The sequence below is a fragment of the Lissotriton helveticus genome, chromosome 6, assembly GCF_964261635.1.
Source record: "Lissotriton helveticus chromosome 6, aLisHel1.1, whole genome shotgun sequence".
In the NCBI taxonomy this organism is placed as follows: Eukaryota; Metazoa; Chordata; class Amphibia; order Caudata; family Salamandridae; genus Lissotriton; species Lissotriton helveticus.
In genome coordinates, this window is record NC_136067.1 from 336,192,491 (window position 1) to 336,213,804 (window position 21,314).

Genomic DNA, 21,314 nt, shown 5'->3' on the forward strand with positions numbered 1-21,314 from the left:
AAAAATTATCATATTGCAGCACTCTCCTTGGGATCTTATACATGTATTTATCCTCCATCTCTCTCCACTAGTCAGGCACCAACACTGTGCCCTGTTCCTCACTCAACTCAAGCCCCACTCACTGTCTCTCAGAGGGACTCTACCGGTTTCACTCCCCACTGGGGAGGGTTCATTCGTCTGCTGTCGGCACGGGAGCCCCGCTTCACCATTGGCGTGCTTGGGAGAGCCGCCACTCCTCAGGGACTCTCCCTCCTTTCCTCGTGGCATCTCCGGCGGGTGGGATTTTCTTTCACGGCTCGCCGGACGCTCCTCACGCCCTGCCCACGGTCAGACAAGGCCGCCTGACTTTCTGGTTGCACTGGGCCGCGGCGGTGAGTTCTCTCGGCCAGGCAATGCGGGGTGGGCACCCACCATTAGAATAAAAACATCAGTGGGGTGGGCACCCGCAATTACAATAAAAGCTTCAGCAGGGTGGGCACACGTAATTAATATCAAAATAAGCCCGGTGGGCACCAGCGAGGAATAAAGAAAAAGCAGGGTGGGCTTCCGCCATTTTAGGCATCATGGGGGAATTCATCGCATCGGGATTCCCTCCAAAAGTGTGAGCAGCATAGTGCCATACAGCCCACGCTCTCCTCCTTCTTTGGGGAAATTAGAGCCTAGCACTCACAGGGCACCAGGGCAACAAGACGTCCTGAAATTCCTGGCATACTAAAATCATAACACTCACAGGGTGCAAGAGGTCCCAGCAAGTCCTTGGGGATCCAGGGGGCAATTATGGGCCCGGGGAGGAAGCCCTCACGGCGGTTCCTCCCGGGCCCCAGCAGCAGCACGCCCCCGCTGGTTCCGGAACAAGTAAAGAACCTTTTCCTGGTCACAGCCCCTATATTTACACCAACATTTCCTTTGTTTGTAGTACAGGGTATGGGCAAACCAGATGGAACTGGTTCAAGGGGGATTTGGAGCACTTTGTTTTGCAAGCTCCTCTTCCCCTTTGTCAGGTAGGGGCTAGGTGATCAGACACACCACACGGGGTGGAGCCAGCATTGTACAGGGCAGGCACACTCCTATTCGGAGTCAGGGAATTACTCCTCCTACTACTCCCAGCACAGATGTCTTATTTAGCCCAGCACTGACTCACCCTGCCCCTCCTGGAGCCACACACACCTCCCAGCCCCTGTCACTCACAAGCCAGAGATGAAATTCACATCAAGCAGGCAGACACATAGGACACAGACATTTCTCCCAGTCATAATAAATCTGCGTACACCATTGTGCAGCAGTTATTCTCACAATTTCATACATATCAAACTGGACCCCTCTGCTCCTCCCATACCATGAATTACCACTGACACACACTGATCAGGGAATACCCCATGCATTCCTATGAAAGGACTGACCAATCTCACCAATGTAACACAGAGAGTGCATGCACTTTACACTGGATCACAGTGCTAAAGTGCCTAGAGGCCTATAACCACCAACACCAGGATAAAGAAAAAGGCTAGGAGAATACAAAAAGTTTCTGGGTGAACCTGCCAGAAGGATTGGTGTCACTATAACGCTGATTTTTACAACGCATTCCGTTACATCGGAATTTTTACAACGCAGGATCCATTACATCGGATGCCATTACAACGCATGGCATTACATCGCAGATGCTATTACAACGCATGGCATTACATCGTAAGTATAGGTAAGTATACTTTTAAAAAAAATGTAATTAAGTTAATTTAATTAATTTAATTTATTTAATTTAATTAAAATAAATATTAAAATAGTAATTAATTTAATTTAATAAATTTAAATCTATTTATTTAATTTAATTTTAATAAAAATTGTAATTAATTTTAATTAATTAATATAATGAAATTATTTTAATTTAAATATGTTTAAAATTGTAATGAAATTAAATTAATTAAAATAATTTATTTAATTTAATTAATTTAATTAAAAATGTAATTAATATAATTTAATTAATTTAATTTAATAAATATATTTTAATTAATTTATAAATGGTAAATATAATTTAATTAGCCCTAAGCACAAACCCAACCCTGAACCCTAAAAACACCCCTGTACCCCAAAACCAAAACCCTACCCTAAAACCTAAAAACACCCCTGTACCCCAAAACCCAAACCCTACCCTGAAACCTAAAAACACCCCTGTACCTCAAAACCCAAACCCTACCCTGAAACTTAAAAACACCCCTGTACCCCAAAACCCAAACCCTACCCTGAAACCTAAAAACACCCCTGTACCCCAAAACCCAAACCCTACCCTGAAACCTAAAAACACCCCTGTACCCCAAAACCCAAACCCTACCCTGAAACCTAAAAACACCCCTGTACCCCAAAACCCAAACACTACCCTGAAACCTAAAAACACCCCTGTACCCCAAAACCCAAACCCTACCCTGAAACCTAAAAACACCCCTGTACCCCAAAACCCAAACCTAGCCCTGAAACCTAAAAACACCCCTGTACCCCAAAACCCAAACCCTGCCCTAAAACATAAAAATACCCAAACACCCCAAAACATATACCTCAGTACACCAAAACATATACTCCTATACTCATACTTATTAAAAAAATTACTTAAATTAATAAATTTAATTTATAATATTTAAAAACATAAATAAATATTTTTATTTATTTTTATTTATAATTAATAATAATTAAATCAATTATATAATATTAAATAAATTTAAAAAAAAATTATATACTTACCAATACTTACAATGTAATGGTATGCGTTGTAATAGCATCTGCGATGTAATGCCATGCGTTGTAATGGCATCCGATGTAATGGATCCTGCGTTGTAATAGCTGCGTTGTAACAGCATTACGACGTAAAAGTTGCGTTGTAAGTGATACACACCTGCCAGAAGGGCCAAGTCCAGCAGGAAGATCCCTCTCTTTCCATTTACAAACTGAAATGCATTTAGAAATGACCCATATTTGCCTCAATAATCATTTTTTCATCTTTAACAAACAGCTGAACAGGCAAACCCAGGAAACGGCGATGGAAACTTGCTTCCCCTCAGTTTTGCAGGGCTATATTTGGGCTGGGTGGAGAAGCAAGTCATGAGTACCATCAAGCATGTCGTCCTCTAGGTCAGGTACATTGATGACATCTCCTGTATCTGTAATGGAACAGAGTCCGAAGCACAAGAATTTATCATTTTACTTAATTATAATTCAATGAACCTACACTTCACAAGCCACGTTAGTGATACCACCATTGAATTTCTTGATTTGAAGTGATGGAGTACAAAATAACTAGCCAGTTATTTTGTAAAAGAACAGCAGGAAATAGTCTGCTACATGCAGACAGATGTCACCCTAGTAACATAGTTCACTGCATTCCTTTTGGCGAATTACTGCATGCCAGAAGAAACTGCAGCACAGAGGAAGGGTTTCTCAATGAAAAAGACATTATGACCCAAAGTGTTTTAGACAGAGGTTATAGTAGAACTACAATAAAACAAGCACTCTTTTTATTAATGAACTGTGCGATTACTTAAAATCTTTACAGTATAAAATACCAAAAAATCCCCCCCGACGCGCCCAACTCCAAGTAAAACCGTGAGTGCAACTTTTAGTTACAATACTGACTGTTTTGACTACTTTTGTCCAATCAGAGTTCTATTAAAAGAATAAGGGTTTTGTTTTCTCCATAACTCCACTCCTACTGGAGTCTGAAAGACGTGTAGAAGTTCGGCATCATCAATCACACTGCAGAGCCAGTTGACAGTGGGTGGGTTCTTCATCGGGCCCTTAGCCGACCCAGATTACATTTCTAAGTCCGATGGTTCCAGTTGCTTTGTGAGGACTCCCTGAATTAAATGTAAGCTGACAACATTGGGGCAGCAGGGGAAGCGCAATGCCCACTATCAAGCCCCTTCGAATCAGTAGCCTTTAATTGGGAATCGAGTGCCATTTTAACTTGATGGGTGAACTTGCCGACCCTAGCTAACAAGCAGGTTGTAGTTTCTGAGAAGCACCAGGCGGAGGCCTCTCTGCATTTTCTAAGGCCTAAGTTCCGTAATGCCAGACGCAGCAGTCGATGTTGATCACTGGCCAACTTTGTGCAGCAGCACAGCAGGTGTAGCCAGGATTCTCTGCGATAGTTGCATAGTCGACAGGCAATGGCTCCGTCCATTCGTGCCCAATTTGGGTTGAAGTCCGCGATCCTGAGGGCCAAGAGGCGCAGAAACAGAATTTTTTGTCTTGCATGGGTTGTTAATGAATCTTGCAGGAATGGTTGGGGTTTGCCGGGGATGTAGGACTTGTCCAGTGTTATAGTTAGTGGGTTGTGCCGGAGCGAAGAAAGATCAAGCCCGAAAGAATTGGACTGGACTTGGCACTTAACGGCTTGGGCCCAGGCAGAATATGGGATTTCGTGAAGGGGCAGGCTCCTTCCCTCGATTTTCAGTACGTCAACGGCTAGTTCCACCTTGGAGTGCCATGGGGAGCCCGCTTCACCGAAGATGGTTTTTAGGAAGTGTTTTAAGGTGTTTTCGGGCGATTTCAATACTCTAATATAGTATTTTAACAAATCCCCCAGTAGTGCCAACTCTGGTTGTTTCAGGCCTATTTCTAGTCTTAGCCTGTTGTTCCGTGCCTGTCTGGGGGCCCGTAGCACCATCTTGTATGCTTTCGCCTGGGCCGCGTGGACCACTTTCTCGAATGCACCTGGGTAGGTTATGTGGCCGTACGTGATGGCAGGGATCAGTTTAGCTCTGAGTACTGTCAGCATCGGTTCTGCTGAGGGACTGGCCAGGCGATAGCTGAAGCGTCTTAAAGACAGTAATATTTTGTCTATTCTTGGTTTTAGCTCCTTCAGATGTTTGACTGCGGTGGCCCTCTCAGACACCCATATGCCCAGATAGTTGTAAGATGAGGCAGTGATGATTCGGTGCTCCCCCAGGGACCATGAAGCTTTTTTTTGTGATGATATTTGCCAAAGATTACTATCTTGGTCTTGCTCACATTGATCCGTAGGTCGTTCTCCTTGTTATATGTGGCAAGACTGTTTAAGGCTCTTTGAAGCCCTACCCTGGTGTGGTCCATGACCACCGTATCGTCTGCGTACTGGAGCGTCCCCAAGGCCAGCTTCCCCAGTCTTGGAGGTGCTAGGTTGGCATCTTTCAGGGCTTGCCCCATGTCCGCTGTATACAGATTAAAAAGTAGGGGGGCCAAGACGCACCCCTGCTTTAAACCAGAGTTGGTGGCAATTCTTGTTGTTGTGATTGTGGGGCTTAGTTTCACCAGAACCCATGTCCCCTCATAAAGTGCTTTTATGGCTTTTATCAGGACTTTAGGGAGCCCCCAGGACTCTAGTTTTGACCAAAGCCGGCTTCTATTCACTCGGTCAAAGGCCGTAGAGTAGTCTATAAAGCAACAGAACAGGGGCTGCTTATTCCTCGTATTGGCCTTCTTCGCGAGGTAAGTAAGCGCTGTGATGTTATCCAGAGTGGACTGTTAGCCCTAAAGCCGGTCTGTGAGGGCGGAAGAATGCCGTTCTTGTCCACCCAGGTCTCCAGGTCCTTTAAGAGAAGGCGGGCATATACCTTAGCTTCTATGTCAAGAAGGGCTATGATTCTATAATTTGCCGGGTTCAAGTGATCGCCTTTTTTATGAATGGGAAATAGAATTGAGCCTTTCCAGGAAGTTGGCAGGATTGCGGTTGCGAATGAGTGATTGAATAAAGGGGTGAGTATAGTTGCAAAGAAGGCTGAGACGGTCTTGAAAACCTGGGCGGGGATCCCATTTGGACCGGGGGCGACGTTGGTTCTGATGGCCTTAATGTGCTTTGTTACCTCCGCCTCTGAAAATTTTCCGGGTCGGGTCGGTTCTGTTCGGTCCGCTGTCTTTTCAGCTCCCAGATTTTCTTTTTGTAATTGGCTCATAAAGAGGCAATGGGGGGACCCCCTGGCAGGTGAGTGCCTTTCTTTTTTGCCCTGGTTGCCTTGTTGAGTGCACACTTGATCTGTGTCAGGCTCCGCCATTTTCATCCCTAAACACGATAACGACTGGGTCACAGGAGAAGTGTGGATGATAGGGGTTTGCTACCCCGCTGTGTGCCCACCGTAAGAAGTGGCTTGGGCTAAATTACCACTTAAAAAACTTTAGAAATTCACTGATAAAAACACAGGTTTTAGGGATGTTATAGTTAGGAATTAGCATTTTAAAAATCTTAGAAATTCACTGAAAAAAACACAGGTTTCAGGGACATTATAGTAATTCATGTTACTACACCACCTTCTATACCGCTAGCCCCTCCTGAAAGATTTATGGGTGACCCAATCCGATTCACCTCTTTTATTAATCAGTGTCAGTTACACTTTATGTATATGGAAGCATGTCTTCCTACAAAGCAAGCAAAGGTGGCATTCGTACTTTCATACTTAGGGGGAACAGCGGCCACCTGGTCCATTCCCTTATTTGATCATAATGATCCTCTTCTTTATGATTATGATGCTTTTAAGGAAGAATTAAAAAGACTGTTTGACAGGCATTCCTTTACACGGTCCATTGACTCTCAAGCAGGGAAGCAAAGATCTGATGATGTACTATTCTGATTTCAACTGTTTGGTGTCAGAGACAGGTTGTTTTACAAAGGGCTCAAGGACGAATTAAAAACCTTTCAGCGCAAGTTGTAGACCCTTCAGATTCTTGTGGCACCGTTATAGATCTGGTGGTGAAACCAGACCATAGACTACATGAAAGAAAGAGAGAAAGAGGTAGGTTCACCCGGACATGAAGGAGACGCTAGCGGAACTAGAACGCGAAGCGCTCCTTCCTTGTTGTTGGGTTGTTTTAAACCTGCAGGGCTCCCCCCCTGTTGCAACTTGCTGCAGGGAGGGAGAATTTCTGACTGTTGGCCTAAGTGTATTTCTCTCAGACAGCCACACAGTAGAGGGACTAGGTGTGCTTGGATGGGCCATCTCAAGCAAAATGGGTACAGCATAACTGTGCACAGCCCCACTTGCACTTCAAAAGACAGTGCCTTGCTGTCACATAAAGAACTTCACACTCGTATTTTGTACCTGCAGAAAGACGGGGACCAAGGTAGGGAGGCAGGAGATTCCAGATACTTCTGTAAGGAGAAGCCTCTAGATGTTTTCCCCACTTCAGAGGAGACAACAGGTATGCAAACCGGACCCTCAGATTCACTCTTCAGTTAACTTTCCTGACTTGTAGAAGGACTCTCAGAGGACTGCCAGGTGCTATGGCATGCTGTGTACCCCAGAAGTCTGCTTTGCTGCATAAATACTTTGCACATTGGCTCAAAGCTAAGCCAGGCTGCTTTTAGGCCAAGATACAACATGGTGAAGCATAGGTTAATTTAGTGATTGTTTGTGGTTCAACCTGAAAGGAATTGTGGCTGCTGCTTGAGTAGGGTTTTACTCACTTCAACCAACAACCCAATTTTTCACATTGGTGCTCAGTGGTGGAATTCAGTACTTGTGTCTGTGCAGTGATTGGTGTAACACTAAAATTCCAGATACATAATTTGACACCAGAGCTGACCTTTTTTCTCCTTAATTTAGTTTGGCTATATTTTCTCCCTTTTCCAAATTTAGGTTTTCCCCACCTATTTTTGTGTACAATGGAGATGAAACTGCTCAGGATTGATGACCTCAGCAAGGCTGAGCTGCAGAAGCTCTGCAAGCAGAGGTAACTGAAAGCTAAAAAGAGGGCCACAAAGATGGACCTTCTAATAGCACTCCAATATTTTGGCAAGGTCAGGAGATAGCAGTCCGTCCCAGAGGGGCAAGAGGATAACAATCCTTAGGAGGAAGAGGTGAATTTTGAGGAGGAAGAGGGGGAGAGTCTGGTCCTAGGCTCTGAACTACAGAATCCTGAGGAGTAGGATCACTGGGTTACATAAAGGGAGCCTTCTGTCAGAGCAAGGTTCTGTGTATCCTCCCATAGCCTGACCACTGAGAGGCTGGTGGACTGGAAAGCTGAGAAGGGTTCAGATTACAGATTGTCAAGCTTGAACTGGAGGATAAAACACTGGCTAATGAGAGGAGCCTGAAGAACCTGGAACTGAAAGCTAAGCAAACAACAGGACCCCCCAGAAGTTGTGGCAGCAGTCCAGTGCCCTATGGAGAGGTGAGGGTCTGCATACTGAAAGACCTAGTGCCCAGCTATGTAGTGGGAAATAATATAAATAAATGTTTTTCTGCCTATGAGATAGCTGTGAGGATGCATGGGGTCCCAATGGAGTATTGGGGAACTTGCCTATGAATGCATATGCCCCCAGTGGGGAGGGACACTTTTCGTACTTTAGAGGTGGAAGATCAGATGAGGTACACTCCTAACACAACCATTATTCTCTCCGAGACTGGGCTGTTCCCTGAGAAATATTGCATTAAGTTCAAGGACAGTCATAAACTTCTGAATCATTCTTGACTGGGTTTCCTGTGGACAACTCCAGAAAAGTACTGAGTGACTGGGTGAGCGGCAGTAAAGTGAATGATTTTACTGGACTGTACAATATAATTCTGAGGGAGCATATGACCAGTACCCGCTTCATAGAACTGCACCAACACCTGATTGATAAAATTCTCACTGACCCTAGGAAGCTTCCTAAGGAGACAGACCTCTGGACACCTCAGTACCAGGGTGTCCAAGAAGACATCTGGAGGAGGACGTCCAAAAGGGTGGTCAACGTTTATACCAGAAGAAATAGGGAAGGGAAATAACAATAAAAGGGCCCCAAAGTAGTTTACAGGGGAAAGGGAACCACCCCTAATCTGACCACAAGAAGAATGGGGTGTGTATAAGTAACAATGGAAAGTTCATCCGCAAGGGCTATGAGGTTGCAGGTTTTGGCACAAGGGGGATCTAAGTGCCCCAAGAGGGCACAGACCCCACTCCCCCAAAGGTTTGGCCAGTGTAGAGCTTGGGGAGGAGATGGCCCCAGTTAGTATAAGGGAGAAAGCAGAGGTGACCCTAGTGTCCCTGGGTGACAAGGAGATGGTGCCCAAAGCCCACATGTCTTCCAATACTTCCAAGTATAGGTGTGGGTCGCCATCAATGGGCATAGTGTGGAGGCTCAGAAGAACACAAGAGCCAGTATAACTACAGTAAAGTGTAACCTAGTGTCCTCAGAGCAGGTGATACCGTATGCATTCCTCCAGTTGTTAGTAGCACACAACCATGAGATTTACTACCCAGTGGCTCTGGTTTCCTTCGAGTGGGGAAGGTCTCTTAAGGTAGCTTTTAGCCCTGCCATGCCTGTGGATTGTCTGATAGGCAATGACTTTGTAGAAAATGCTTGGGTCACACTTGGAGATGATAGGGTTGCCTGAGTTGGTCTGAATGACCAGGCTATCCATGGCTGCCCACGAAGTGAGTCAGGGAGGCCTAAAAAGATGGACTAGGCTGGGGCCAAGAAATGGAAGGGCAGGTTCTGTTGGAAAGAGAGCCCCTGAAAATACCAAGGTACAAGTGTCCCAAGGTACAAGTGAATGGGGCACCGGAGGAGGCTGCCCCAGAGCTTACCAGTGAAGACATTGTTCCCTGTGAGACCTGCCTCAGTTTGCTGGATGTCAAGTTGAGGGGGACCCACCGGGGAGGAGTTCCACATGACACAGAATGAGTGTCCAACCCTAGATGGCTTGAGATGATAAGCTAAGGCCCAGGCAGCTGGTGACACCTGTGGAGATAACCTCATCTATTGGGAGAATAACCTCTTGTATAGTGAGCCTAAAGTATCTGTGCATGTCGCAATGCATGTGTTGGTAGTACCCCAGTGCTACAGGGCCTTCCTACTGGGACTAGCTCATGAAATACCCCTGCCAAGACATCTGCTGAAGGGACCTTTACCAGGCTTGTCTCCCACTTCTATTGCCTTCAGATGAATACAGCCTCGGATACATTCTGCATACCTGTCCCACCTGCTAGGCCAGTGGGAAACCCCAGGAAAAGCTTAGGGCTCTCATGACTTCCTTACCTGTTGTTGGCACCCCCTTTGAAATGGTAGGCATGGACATTAGTGGACTCTAGGACCCCAAAATTGCCTATGGCATAACATGTATCCTGGTTTTGGTGGATCATACCACTAGATACCTAGAGGCAATACCGCTGAGGTCTGTTACTGCACTTGCAGTGGCTAGGACCCTGATGGGGATTTTTACCGATGTGGTGTTTCCTAAGCAAGTGGTGTCTGGCCGGGACACCAAGTTTATATCTGCAGATATGAAGGCTGTGTTGGCGGAGTGTGGGGTACCCTACAAGCTCTCCACATTCTGTCACTTCAAGACAAATGGGCTTGTTGAAAGAATCTACAGGTCCCTGAAAGGCATGATTATGGGCCTGCTTAAACCCATGTGGCCGAAGAGGGGCGTCCTCTTACCATGCCTGCTCCTTGCCTGTAAGGAAGCACCACAGAGGGTTGGGGATAGTCCATTTGAGCTTTTCTATGGGCATCCTATTTGGGAGATTTTCAGTCTGATAAGGAGGGTGGGGGCAAGCTCCCAAGAAGCCCCCCAAGTTGTGATTAGTTACATGCTAGTCTCAGATGCAAAATGTCTGCAAGAATACCTTCTGACAACTTAGAAGCCAGACAGGAGATTACAAAACTCAAGTACAGCCAAATGGCCACTCTGGTAGAGTTTCAATCTGGCCAGAAAGTATGGGTGATGGTGTCAGTGGAACCCAGGCCCCTCTAAGATCTTTGGACAGGGCCATATAAGATGAAGGAGAGGAATAGTGAGGCTACCTACTTGGTGGACCTCAAGACTCCCAAGAACCCCTTAAGAGTACACCGTAGAAATCTCCTTAGACCACAGTACCATAGGTCTGAGGTCACCATGCTCATCGTGACAGATGATAGAGTAGATGAGGAGAGTGAAGCTCTCCCTGGCCTCCTATCCTCCATAGAGAAATATGTGTCAGTAGAAGGTGTCAACATCTCTCCTACCTTGACCCAAAGCAGAAGAAATGTTAAAAAAAATTTAATTGATACTTGTATAGCGCACTACTCATCCGCAAGGGTCTCAAGGCGCTTGTACGAATACCGCTGTGGAACCCATCCTGGCTTTCCCTGTGAGGTGTCCACTCCTGGGCACCCCCAAGGTGGAGGCCAGGCATCCTTAGCGTTGTGGGCGCCGTTGTGGAGATTAAGCAAGCTATTGCCCAGAGTTGCAGAGTGAGACTCCATGATTGGAATAGGCACCGAGGCGAGAATGATCAGGTCCGTGGAATTTTGAGCCCAAGACCCGCCGAGGCGGGGAATTGAACCCTGGTCCCGGGCTAGACCTCTGCATCAGGGTCTGCCGCTCTAACCATTGAGCCACACTTCTCCACAGAAGAGGCACTGTTACCAGTTGTTGGAAGATTGTGCCACCCTATTCTCACCACTAGGTGCCACTCCAGAACTCACGTTCTGTGTGGACTGTGGCTGGGCGAAGCACTACGCTACGCTCGCGTAGTTTGCGAAGTTTGCGCAACTTCGCACTACGCGAGCTGCACGTAGCACAGTGCGAACACGCGTAGCGCAGTTCAGCGGTCATTTTTTGCTTGTTCGCGGTCCTCAACGTCATGTTCGCGACCGCGAGCAAGCAATATGACATCCCGGCGAGACTCTCAATGTGGGGAGGTCAGGTTTCTCATTGCGAGTAGTCGTGCATGCTCGCGACCGCTCGCGATGAGAAACTACCAGTTCGCGTTGAGAAAGCTGCCGCTCCAGTAAAAATCTACTCGAGCGGCAGAAAACTACAGCTCGCACTGTGCAAGATGCCGTTTTCAATGAATGCACAGTGCCGGATGCTTGTTCGCACTGTGCAATCATTGAAAATGCATCTTGCACAGTGCGAACATGCTACTACGGAGCTCGCGTAGTGCTACGTGAAGTTCGCGTAGTGCGAAGTGCACTTCGCATAGCTTCGCGTAGCGCTACTTCGCGAACTACGCCCAGGGTTAGGGTGCTCAGCTCAGTCACCAAGATGTATGCTCACCCCATCTCCCAAGCTTATAAGCTTATAGACAAGTTGGAGGATGTTAAGTTCCTGAGCACTTTTGACCTCACTTCAGTATACCAGCACATTGCCCTAACTGAGGGAGAAAAATTGAGATCAGCATTATCTATCTATCCCAGAGGGCTACTTCCAGTTTAGGGTGATACCCTTTGGTCACACAAGTGCCCCTGCCACGTTCCAGTGGTTAGTAATCATGATCCTGGCTCGTATAGACTCCTTCAGGTCTGCTTACTTGGATTATATAGCTGTCAACAGTAACAGCTGGGATGACCACCTGTTCTACCTCAAGGAGAACGTCAGGCTCTGCAACAGGCAGGCATTACTAGCAAGGCCAGCAGGTGCCAGATAAGGCAGGACTCTGTGGTGTACTTGTGACATCTCATGGGGGATAGGTGCAGCCCCTCCAGGCCAGAATAGAAACTATGAAGGCATGGGAACCCCCCAAAACCCATCAGAAGTGAAGGCCTTCCTTTGGCTCACAGGAGGTTTCTTAGGGGCTATGGCACCATTGTTGCCCCCTAACTGAGGTGACTTCTAAGAAGCAGCCCAAGAAGATGATCTGGACAGAGGCCTGCCAGAAAGCCTTTGACACACTCAAACAGGCCATGTGTACACCCTCTAAACTTAAGGCCACCGACTTCTCCAAAGAATTCATAGTACAGAGTGATACCTCAGAGCATGGGATAGGGACGGTGTTATCACCATTAAATGAGAAGGGCCTAGACCAACCAAGCAGTAGGATGTTATTTCCCAGGGAACAGAGATGAAGTGCTATTGAGAAGGAAGCCTTTGCTTTGGTCTGGGCACTGAAAAAGCTGAGCCCATACTTGTTTGGGACTCAATCTCAAGTTCAGAGAGACCAAAGATCCTGCATATAGCGCATACAAATGAGGGATACGAATCTGAAACTGTTGAGGTAGTCCATATAACTACAGGAAATGACCTTTACTGTGGAACACTGTCCTGGGTCACCCACTCCAATGTCGATGGTCTGTCCACGTTCTTCCACCTTATTGATGAGAACTCCCAGGAAGTTGGGTAGTTCTCCCCACTTTCAGGTGAGGGGAACATGTTAGACCTGTCAGCCTTAGGGTAGTCTTACCACAAATGGTTTGCATTTAGCCTCTTCTTTTTCTGAATTCGGTTTTATTGGCATGAGAACACTGTTCACAATACCACTGATAACCTGTGCTAAAAAGAATATTATCACTACCTAAGACATTGTAACTTTGGCTTACATCTGATTGGCATATTTAATTTACTTATAAGTCCCTAGTAACGTGGTATACTATTTACCCACGGTCTGTAAATTAAATTCCACCAGTGGGCCTGCAGTTCTTACTGTGCCACCAACTTAAACAGCCTTAAAACATGACCCAGGTCTGCCATTGAATCCTGTATGTGTTATTAAACTGCCTATTCGACTTGGCATAACAACCCCTTTGTTGGGCCTAAAACTCAATTTTTTAATACATATAGGCCATCCTTAAAGTATGCCCTAAACAGCCCATTGACACCCTGCCCTATAAATAGGATAATATTGGGTTACCTTATTACATTTCATAAATGATAGCTTTTGATTGGGAGCAGGTAGAAAATTCCTATTTAGTCACTGAGAAATTATAAAAAAAACTCTCTTTCATGGTAAAGCCAGATTTTAAATCACAATTTTGAAAATGCCATTTTTGGAGCATTGGCATTTATTTGTCTTAACCATTTGATGCCTGCAGTTTTTTTTTTTTTTTTATATATTTTATTTCCACATTTTCAGACACCTGGTATAACAGAATATACATATAAAAAATGTAGTAAATAAAGTACAGAAGGTAAATGTCTAAGAGAGTTAAGACATCCAAATATACATATTTGATATTCCCGTATCTTATCCTCTATACAAGGGCTACTAAGAAGTGTAAAAAAAAAAAAAAAAAAAGTTGAGAGTCATGAATTAATAAGCAAAGAATGGAAAAAGACACAATTAATCATGCGGTAAACAATAGCCAGTTAATACTCAAAAACATCTCATCATGTATATATAATATGTGCTACTTAATCACATCATTAATCATTCATATAATTTAAAAAAAGATCCCATATCATAAGCCCCAGTTTTTGTTTCCTTGACCCCTTTAATGAGTATAAACTGAATTCCAAACTGGCTAGTCTGTAAATTTTTGCCCTCCAAACCTCAAACCTTGGTGGTTCAGGACATAACCAGTCCCCCGCAATGCAGAGACGAGCCACAGTCATTGCAACAAATAAAAATAATCTATGTTTATACATAATAGACCCCTTTGAGACTGACTGCCCCATCCCTAGGAGCATCAGAACAGGAGTAATACAGAGTAGATCCACTAATATATTAGATAGAAAGCGCTCCATGTCTCGCAAAAACAGATTTAATTTAGCACAGCTGAAAAAAATGTGTTCCATATCTGCATTGCCCTCTCCACAGCGGAAACATTTGCCATTGTATCGATTACCCCATTTCTTCATTCGCCCTGGCATATAATATAATCTAAATAAAGTTTTAAAAAATTGTACTTTTAAGTTTGCTGACATAAGAACTTCCTTAGATCTAATAATTGCTTCGTCTAAAGATATGTCAGATTCACTTTCTCCTAATATCTCTGCCCATTAGAGAGTTTGCTTTTCCAAATCGTCCTTCTTACCAGCACTTAAAATCTTGTACAATACGCCAATCTTGCTCTGAACCATTAGAGCCTCAATCAGGGGGTTAGAGTTTAAGTTCAGTTTCCGCTTTAACAAAAAGTCACAAATTTGTAAAAATTTGAAAAACTGAGACTCTGATAAATTATAAACCTTTGCTAAATCCTCAAAATGTTTAATAATCCCCCTCTGATCGTACAAGTCACCAAGTAGCCTGATGCCTTTTTCTTGCCAAGCGCTCGCCGTCCTATCACCAAATATAGATGGGAGCAGCTTTGTCGCATTCATCGGAGTATAATAAGAAAGAGCTCCTAAATTGATCAGTTTGCGCAGTTTCTTCCATATTTTAAGTGCTGCATCTATGGTCTTGAACTTGGTTCTTTTAAAATAGCTCCAATCAATTTCCCTGAATAAACTGCGATAAGCTTCTATTCCTAGGGTTAAATGAAATATAGAACTGCTGAGTCTTAATGTTGTTACATTACCCTCGTCAGTTCCTCCTGGTAGAACAACCGTTTTTTGAAAAAACAAACATAATAATATAGAGTAAAGTCCGGTACACCTTGGCCACCACTCTCTCTTGATAATGTCATGAATCTCATGCCTCTTCGCGGCTTCCCGGGAGCCCATAAAAATCTGGAGCATAAAGCCTGTAGCTTCTGTAATTGAGCTCCTGATATTTCTAATGGCATTGCTCTAAAAAAAATATAACACCCGTGGTAGTATATTCATTTTTAAAATGTTCGTTTGGCCGATTAAAGTAAAGTGCAGTCGCCCCCACCTCTCAAAGGATTCTGCTATATTGCTATATAATGATGCCAAATTTACCTCCACTACAGCAGACATTGATGCCCGTATCTTAACACCCAAGTATGTCGCTTCCACTACATCTCTTGGGTCATCAACTCTCTCAGTGTCAGTGCAAACAAGCTGCGTTTTCATGGCATTTAGCTTATAACCGGAGATACGGCCAAATTTCTCGGCTAACCGTTCGATCTCAATCAATGCGGAGGCAGGATCCTCCGATGTTATTGCAATATCGTCCGCATATGCGAAAACTGTATGGGGAATACTACGTACAACAAAAGGTTTAATAAACCTACTTCTAGAGAGCATTAAAATAAAAGGGTTGATGTATAATACGAAAAGTAGGGGAGAGCAGGGGCACCCCTGTCTTGTACCTCTAGTAATCTGCACTATTTCTGAGGTTGATCCCATTGAAGCAATTCTAGCTGTCGGTGACTCATATAAAGCTTGCAAAGCAATCAAAAACTTTCGGCGGAATCCCATACTCTCCATTAATAGCCATAAGTATTGCCATTCAACACGGTCAAACGCTTTTTCTGCATCTAGCAGAATCAGCCCTAGTCTGCGTCTCTCCACTTCTGCGATATCAAATAAAGTAATAACTTTGTTAATGTGTTCCACTGTCCCCCGACCAAGTATAAAGCTGTGTTGATTTTGGGAAACTAAAGAAGAAATTACTTTAGTTAGGTGATTGGCTAAGATCTTGGAGTATATTTTTCCATCGCAGTTTAAAAGTGAAATAGGTCGGTATGAACCAGGCAGTTCTATATCTTTACCCTTTTTGCTGAAAACTACAATTGTAGCATCATTCCAAGTTTTTGGTGGTACCCCAATTTGAGCCGCCCTAAAAGTAGCCAGCATCATTTCTTTTAATTCATCAAAAAAGACTTTATAGATCTCCCCGGGTAGCTGGTCCGGCCCAGCTGCTTTCCCCATTGCCAATGTTTTTACTGCATTGGTTAGCTCCTCCAGCGTTATCGGGGCATCTAGCATATCAGCCGCTCCAGAGTCTAGTTTGAGAAGCTCAATAAATGAAGTTAAGTTTAGTTCTGCCATCATACTTTGCTCCGTAGTGTATAAGTTAGAATAGAATTCATGAAAAATGGCCAGAATCTCCTCAGGATCTGACCTTAAGACCCCAGTATTATCTTTTAATGTTTCGGCTTACTTCATTAATTCGCAATTTAAGGGCTAAGGATCTTCCTACTGTCTCCCCATACTCATGACATATTTTCCTGTGTGCTAGATATCTTCTCGCACTCTCACTGTACCATACTCCCAATATTTTGGCCCTTTTTCTAGCCACCTCATCTTCTAGAATATCTATGTTCCATGGGTAGCTATTCCCCGCGTCAAATTCTCCTCAGCGCATTGCAATTCCAAATAATACATCTCCATTTCTAATTTTAATTTTATTTTGCCGAGTTACCCCAAACCTTAAGACCTCACCCCTGAAACAGGCTTTGAAAGTGTCCCACACAATATTAATATATGCAGAATCCCGATTATTATCAAAAAATTCCTTTATCCACCCTCTAATATATACTATAAAGTTATCATTAAAACATAGTTTCCGGTCAAAGGACAATTTTCTAATGTTGCCCAGTGATCCCCACCCAAGAAGTGTTATAACAATAGGTGAATGATCTGAAGCTACATTGGGGCAAGTCTGCATTTTAATTTTAGCTAAATACAGGGTACCCAAGAAAAAATAGTCAAGCCTCACTTTTTTTTCATGGGGGTGGGAATAAAAAGTAAATCCAGGATCAGCAGGAGATAAAGTGCTCCAAACATCCGCCAAACCGTAATCCTTTAAAATATTGAAGAGAGCCCTACACACCTGAGGTTTCCGACCTTTATATTCTTTTATTCCCTCAACAAAATCCTGGCACGTTAGGTTAATATTCATGTCCCACATATATTTAATGGGGTGGACCAGGTTGCCAGCTCCATGTGGAGCTCTTCCAAAATAGCAGGCTCGTCTAAATTAGACCCATATATGTTACATACAGTAAAAGCCCCAATCCGCCCAATGCCTTCAGCTATCGCCCAACGACCTGTACTATCTGCTAGCTTCCGCCGTACATTAAACAGATTCTTTTTAGCTAAGATGGACACCCCTCGCGTCATACCTGTTTGATGAGAAGAAACTAAAACAGAGAAGCCCAATTCTGCTAGCAAGTGACGCTTATTCCATGGAAGATGGGTTTCTTGAATACAAACAATATCCGGGGAGACATGTCGGAGCTCAGTAACTACCCTCTTCCTTTTAATAAAGTCATTTAAACCAGAAACATTAAAAGAACATATTTGAATATCTCTAGCAGCCATTTATCCCCGGAAAGATTCCCCAATGATATTTAACAAAAGTATACGCAGCCGTTATCACTACAGGGAAAATACCTTCTTTCCACCTGGATTCCAAGCTTCCTTTTAACTCTCTTTCCATTTTATTATGATTTTTTTTTTCTTGTCTGAAAGTGTGGATTTTTTTTGCCTGCAGTCTTTATAGTTAGCAGTTGTCCTATGTGTATTACTCCCAGACAGCCATACAAAAGAATGGCTAGGAGTGCCTGGATGGGCTAGCTCAGTCAGTATGGAGGGGTGGAACTGTGCACAGCCCTGCTTGTACTTCCAAAGACTGTGCCCTACTCTCACAAAAACGACCTCACGCTAGCCTATAGTGACTGTAGATAGACACCAGGGCAGGGAGGAAGGAACATCCAAACACTTCTGTAAGAAGAAGTCTCCAGACGTTTTCACCACTTCAAAGGAGACACCAGGTATTAAAATAGAACCTTCAGACCCATTCTTCAGTTCACTTTTTGAAGCTGTGGAAGGGCTCTCAGAGAACTCTCCGCTGCTGTGGCTTGCTATGTACTTCAGAACACTGCTTTGCTGCATAAATACTTTACACATTGCCTCTAAGATAAGACTGACTGCTTTTCTGTGAAACTACCAGAGTGTTAAGCACAGGTTAATTTAGTGACTTTTAGTGGTTCACCCTGACAGGGGTTGTGGCTGTTGCTTGAGTAGGGCTTTACCCCTTCAAGTAACAACCCAGTTTCCCACAGCTAGACTTCTGAATAGGGTGGCTTAGGCCCTTTCAACAAATATGATTCAGAAAAGGGGGTGGTGATGAACAGAGTGTCTGAATTAAGCAGACCACTCTTACCCAGTCCAAAGATCAGGGCTTGATCCATCACCGTTATTTATCTCACTGCCCCATCCCAGCTCAGAACCTGGCTATATGCAAATTAGTCTGTCCCTGGCCCAGTGCATCATGGGAACAGGGCAGACCAAACTACCAAGCCAATTCTTCACTAGAAAGGAGACAAGCTACCGGGGACCGGTTTCTGGCATTTCAGCCTCTTCGGCCCGGCTTGCTTGAATCCTGATGGAGCAGTGAGAAAGGGACTCATGTCTGAGTATACCCTGCCACACCTATAGTGGCCAACAATGATTCAGAAAAGGGGGTGGTGATGAACAGAGTGTCTGAATTAAGCAGACCACTCTTACCCAGTCCAAAGATCAGGGCTTGATCCATCACCGTTATTTATCTCACTGCCCCATCCCAGCTCAGAACCTACTAGAAAGGAGACAAGCTACCGGGGACCGGTTTCTACTAGAAAGGAGACAAGCTACCGGGGACCGGTTTCTCACTAGAAAGGAGACAAGCTACCGGGGACTCTGTCCATCACCACCCCTTGTTGTAAATTATTTTGTCCACCCTAAGCGTGGAAGGGTATACTCAGATGTGAGTCCCTTGCTCATTGCACCATCAGGATTCAAGCAAGCCGGGCCGAAGACGCCTGAAATGGCAGAAACCGGTCCCCGGAAGCTTGTTTCCTTCCCAGTGTAAGAATTGGCTTTTGTAGTCTGGTCTGCCCTGTTCCCATGATGCACTGGGCCAGGGACAGACTAATTTGCATACAGCCAGGTTCTGAAACTGGGATGGTGCAATGAGCTAAAAAACGGTGTTGGATCTAGCCCTGATCTCTTGACTGGGTGAGAGTACTCTGCTTAATTCAGAGACTCTGTCCATCACCACCCCTTGTTGTAAATTATTTTGTCCACCCTAAGCGTGGAAGGGTATACTCAGATGTGAGTCCCTTGCTCATTGCACCATCAGGATTCAAGCAAGCCGGGCCGAAGACGCCTGAAATGGCAGAAACCGGTCCCCGGAAGCTTGTTTCCTTCCCAGTGTAAGAATTGGCTTTTGTAGTCTGGTCTGCCCTGTTCCCATGATGCACTGGGCCAGGGACAGACTAATTTGCATACAGCCAGGTTCTGAAACTGGGATGGTGCAATGAGCTAAAAAACGGTGTTGGATCTAGCCCTGATCTCTTGACTGGGTGAGAGTACTCTGCTTAATTCAGAGACTCTGTCCATCACCACCCCTTGTTGTAAATTATTTTGTCCACCCTAAGCGTGGAAGGGTATACTCAGATGTGAGTCCCTTGCTCATTGCACCATCAGGATTCAAGCAAGCCGGGCCGAAGACGCCTGAAATGGCAGAAACCGGTCCCCGGAAGCTTGTTTCCTTCCCAGTGTAAGAATTGGCTTTTGTAGTCTGGTCTGCCCTGTTCCCATGATGCACTGGGCCAGGGACAGACTAATTTGCATACAGCCAGGTTCTGAAACTGGGATGGTGCAATGAGCTAAAAAACGGTGTTGGATCTAGCCCTGATCTCTTGACTGGGTGAGAGTACTCTGCTTAATTCAGAGACTCTGTCCATCACCACCCCTTGTTGTAAATTCTTTCAACAAATATGAGCATCTATATCCATGCATTCTTGGATTGACGGGGTATGCCATATCCTGGGAGGTCTGTATTTCAATGGGACATTAATCACTTGTGAAGAAGTCCAACAGATCTTTAATTTATATTGGGTCAGTTCTTGCAATATGCAAAAATGCCCAGATTGGTACAGTAGGTCTGGGAGGGTTTTCACCCGGAACCAGCAATGCCCATGACACTAGGCTTAATAATAGATATGGAGCCTAACAGTGGTGTAATATTACACCATTAATTGATGTTGAAGTAGGATAAAAAATGCAGGCCCCCTTATAGATTGATCCCTATGGCAGGCTGATTTTGCTGATCCAGTTGCCATGGCGGAGTGGACCAGATCCTGTAGTCTTTTCAAAGGGATTGTGTGTAATGCTGGATTTAGGTTTGCACCTTATTATTACCTCCATTGTACCTATCTTATGCTCCAGACACTACATAGAATCTTTCCAGCTAGATGTGAGCTGTACCCGAGGTGTGGCAGATGCCTGCCATTCTTTGTACAAATGACGTGGTCCTGTAACAGGATTGATTCCCTATTGGGCTACAGTGGTGTAGAGGCTCAATGGGATAACAGCGTTGTCCATGGAAGTGGCCATTAAATACTGTTTACTAGGGTCAATAACCACACCATAACAAAGCCAATAAATGCAGAGATGATTTGCAACATTGGGGCTGTTTCTTTTCTAAGAGACAGGTAGCCATTCACTGGCTCTCCTCAGCCTTTCATCTTAGAAAGCACACTAGTGTGAATGGGCTGAGACCAAACTAAGGAGACTCCATCAGGTGAGACTGGATGAGAATGGAGATTGGGACGTAGGCATGTGGGAGGAAATGATTCATGGATTCTCAGGACGAGCACCAAAGAATGTTGGAGGACTGTCTTGATTGCCCATTGGTCAAGAGTACTGTGGACAGCTATCAGGGGGAAGGAATGGGAATTCTACAAATGTGACATCCCTATAGATTGTAGCGGAGAATAGCTTTGATTCCCTGTAAGGGGTTTATGCAGGGACACCAGGTGTGCACTGCAATGCACACATGGA